Below are 4,321 nucleotides of genomic sequence, written 5' to 3'. Positions count from 1 at the left end.
TATGCTGTAATTAACGGATCAAGAGTTGCAAGCTGAAAAACGGAGGATTCTTTTTGTAAGTTCTCTGCTGCCGGTCTTTCCATCGTGATCTCCCTGCTAATGATCCTGGGCTGTTATTGATGCGTATTCAGCGTTTCGGAGGGTCAATTTTGAATTGTGGGACGACAAACTTTTTGTTAAAAAAAGTAGGGCCATCCCCATTGAATTTTTGAAGAATTTCGACGATTTTGAATGGTGCGGGAAACGGATTTTCGATCCACTATGTCTGCGTGATTTTGCGAGAGAACACTAATCCGTGCAGTCCGAAAACGCTGCGAATGACGGGTAGAGAGTGACAGCCAAGAAACGAAGGATTTTATTCGTAATTTCTCGGCTGTTGGTCCTGCGCTCTTTTTGCTGCGTTTTCTGAATTCCTGGGGGTCCAATTAGTCAGGAAAATTCATACAAACCGAATCTGAGATGAAATATTCTATGCCTAGAAAAAAGCAAGGCTTACCACTATGGAGTTTCTGTGAATATTTAGAGGATTTAGAAAAATGCAGAATACATCACTCCGATGCACCATGAGAACGTAATGTCGCAAGAGAAATCGATCGTGCGCATTCTGCAGACGTTACAACCAATGGATCCAGAGTTACAGCCAAAATACGGAAGTTTTTATCGTGTGATGTCGTTTCTGCTGGTCCCACTCGCTTTTGTGTTTTCTGCGTTGCCGAGGGTTCAAGTCAGTTGGAAAAGGGTCACACAAATCGATTGATGGACATCGAATTTGTCGGTTAAAAAAGAAACAATAATAATCAAAAACTTTATTTCACACGATTATGTTTGCTAAGTCACAAGGGTAGTTGATATGAGAGTATTTATTACATTTCGGGGCAATAATCCTTAGCAACCACAGACATCATAAATCCATCCATACAAACATCATACATGTATGTAATATAAGGTAAGGCTATCGGCGAGCCATAACAAAATTAAATAAAATAAGAAATGTTATAATAGCAACACACTGGGCACCATGCAAATAGGCACAAATCCACTGAAAAGCATACGTCAAAAAGCATGCATACACAGAGCAACCACATCCATGTACACCATACATCATAGAGCTTACAGTACTTCTGACGATTGCATTCACGCGTTGACTGAAGAATATAAAGACAGTTGCCCTAATGGGCTTTGGTGTGACGACCGAAAATCGTGGTGCGCTTGCGCTCCCTGAGATGTTCCGAAGGTAGAGTTGAGAACTTATTGCAGTACATCAGAGAGTTACCGATTTCGACATCATGCCGGCTGCTGCCTTCCGAGCAACACTGTCTTCGCAAGGTAAGCCCAAGCCAGTACTCACGATTAGCCTGTGTTTACTTACCGTCTGGCAGTTACCGACTTGTCGGCAATACAAGAAATTAATAATGAGAAAGAATTTCTTCCAAAATTCGTAGCAAAACAGTGATTTAATCAAAGCATAGGTACCCGAGAGAAGAATGTGTACGTAGATTATAAATAATAAGAGATCGGATGTAATAATAACGCAGAGACCGAAAAGTAAATATGTACATGCGGTCCACGTACGATAGTAATATACATATATGATCCAATTACGTTTGATACGTGATGCATACTATAAATTTTATGATTTTCCAGAAGACAAACTAGATTATCTACAATAATACGGCTACAATATGAAGATAGAAGAATTATTCATTTCGAAATGGGATTCTATTCGACACGCGCTCGATGTATTCCATAACATTAATATTCATAATTATTCCAACAACTTTTCATTTGCTTTCTCGATCTTGAATTTTTGTAGGCATAGAATCGAAACGCTGTTTTAGCTAGTCGCAAGTGAAGTATCTACGTTGGGTAGAGAAGCAGAATTGTTTTTCGAAAAGTGTTCGTATGGAAAAAAATTCAGACTAACTGTAATAAATCACGGATGCGCTAATTGTGATCGAGTCGAAATGGATGCTCCGTATATGAGACGGTATTTAACGCAGACGGTATTTAATTTTCCGTATATTTGGCTGTCCAAGTCCTCCACCTGGTGGATCTCAAACTCCAGGCCCAGCGCTCCTAGTTTTGGATTGGAATTTTGACTTTCAAGACTAATTTTTCCTAGTTCTGGCTGTCAAGGTCCTCCACCAAGTGGATCTTGACCTCCAGGAAAAGCGCTCCATATTTATGGCTGTCCAGGTCCTTGACCTGATGACTTTTGACCTTCCGGACTAATTTTCAAGTTTACAAATTTGATTATTGATAACGTCAGGTTTTGTGCTATCAAACCAATATGCGTGCTTCAGGAAACATTTTGAATCCGAAAAAAAACCGAACGACTAGGATCAAGAAATTGCAATTGGTAAGTGGTTGGCATTGTATACACAGGAATACATGACAATAACGTCGTTCAATTAGAGCTAAAATTGCTGTGCGTCGTGTTTCGAATCTGTTGAAAGTTACTGTCATAAAATCATAATACGTTATACTTTTAATTTTTGAATCTTGTCATGTTTGCAATAAATTATTTCAATTCATTTTTCGCGCAAGCCCAAATTCAGTGGCTATCAATGCGCTAATGAAATTTCTATGATTTTTTATAATTTTCTCATACTCTTCTTTGTCAAATCTGTCGATAAAAAATTATATTCATCCTTACACAATATGTTTGATGTGTTATAATACTGGAAATATTTATTAGTATTCTTGGTATAACCCAAGGTGGTTATCGATGGTTGTTGGAGGTGGTCGGAGGTGGACGAGGAGGACGAGGATTTGTGCTCGGTGAGTTAAACATTTTTATAATATTTAATGGCAATTGTAATTCTATTTCATCTGAAGTGTTTCAAACTTGTCATGTTTACAATAAATTATTTCAATTCATTTTTTGTGCAAGCACATATTTAGTAGCTCATGAAATTTATTACGTATTAATAGATTATTTAATTATATTAATCCTTACATAATACTTTTGATGTGTTCTTGTACTGAAAATATTTATTACTATTCCAGTTATAACCCGAGGTGGTTAGCAGTGGTCGTCGGGGGTGGTTGGCGGTGGTTGGAGGTGGTCGAGCTGGACGAGGTGGAGGATGAGGATTCGTGCTCGGTGAGTTTAACATTTTTACAATATTTGATGAAGTAGAATCAGCATCAGGAGTAGGATCAGGGGAAGATGTAGAAATAGGAGTAGAAGTAGGATTAGTGGTAGGAATAGGACTCGGAGTAGGAATATGAGTAGAAGTAGGAATAGTAGGAGTTGGAGTGGGATTAGGAGTAGGAGTAGGAGTAGGAGCAGAAGTAGGTAGGGCGGGGTGGGTCGTGTGAGGGGAGGGGAGGGGTGGGAAGGGGATATTATCATATCAAGTTATCAGTAATAAGCAATTGCGGGTAAAATATTAGCTTACTTTTGTAAGTATTTATGAATATAGCCTCTATGAATATTCATTGTTGATATATAAGGTCTGGCAACGTACCTACTTTCTGTAAGAGATGTTGAAGATTTTTAAAATAATCATGTTTCAGTTCTGTGCCCCACCTAGTGATCCACTAGTACATATCCTCCGACGTGACATCGCTGTGCTACGTATAAAGAAGAAAAGATTGATTAAGATGCAAATTGCTCCTCTCTTCTTGCCATTGTGCTTTCAGCCATTGTTGTGCCGTGTGTTTAAAATTTAGGACATTATATAATATAGAATAACAGGTACAGCTACGAATATAACACTACAATAAATCTTATAGAAATGAGCTCTCATTGAGATTTCTCTGTATTTATAACTCGACGCGAGAAGGCAAAAAAAAATGTAATGCCATCTGTAAGGTAATTTGACTCGTGTTTGCACAACGAGAACTCGTTGGGCATTTTGCGGTGAAATTTGAAAAATTTTTGTACAAGAAATTAAATAACTATAAAAATGGAGAAATAATATTATCTCTAATAGTAAATGTAGCTAATACAGCTTTAACCGTATATTGATTATGTTAATGATCTATTGTGACAAGATCGGAATTAGATAAGCTCTCTAAATACTCTTTTCTAGACTATTAATTTATATCATGTATATGTAAATGTATATTTCTTCAGTTTATACAATCACTGCACTGGGATTACCCTTGCCACGTTTTATGGTGCGCTTGTGTGATTTGTATATTATAAACCTTACGTTTTACTCTATTTGCGACAAGTTGTGAGTTTCGAATTTCTTGGCAATTATTTATGTACATGTATGTGTATATATGTATATGTATACTTATGCATGTGTATATACATATGTACACATATTTAAAACTAGATTTTTACAATAAACACGGAGGTTTTAGT

The 4,321-nt window shown here is 37.3% G+C and overlaps 1 long non-coding RNA gene across 1 annotated transcript; it reads left to right on the top strand.

Moving 5' to 3' along the window:
• Nucleotides 1-2,763: 2,763 nt before the first annotated feature.
• On the top strand, nt 2,764-4,100 carry LOC138190812 (uncharacterized). Its single transcript, XR_011176900.1, has 3 exons — nt 2,764-2,781; nt 3,010-3,106; nt 3,523-4,100. It is a non-coding gene; the product is annotated as an uncharacterized lncRNA (long non-coding RNA).
• Nucleotides 4,101-4,321: the final 221 nt, after the last annotated feature.

The sequence above is a fragment of the Neodiprion pinetum genome, chromosome 4 (genome assembly GCF_021155775.2).
Source record: "Neodiprion pinetum isolate iyNeoPine1 chromosome 4, iyNeoPine1.2, whole genome shotgun sequence".
NCBI lineage: Eukaryota > Metazoa > Arthropoda > Insecta > Hymenoptera > Diprionidae > Neodiprion > Neodiprion pinetum.
This window is presented reverse-complemented; position numbering and strand designations above follow the sequence as displayed.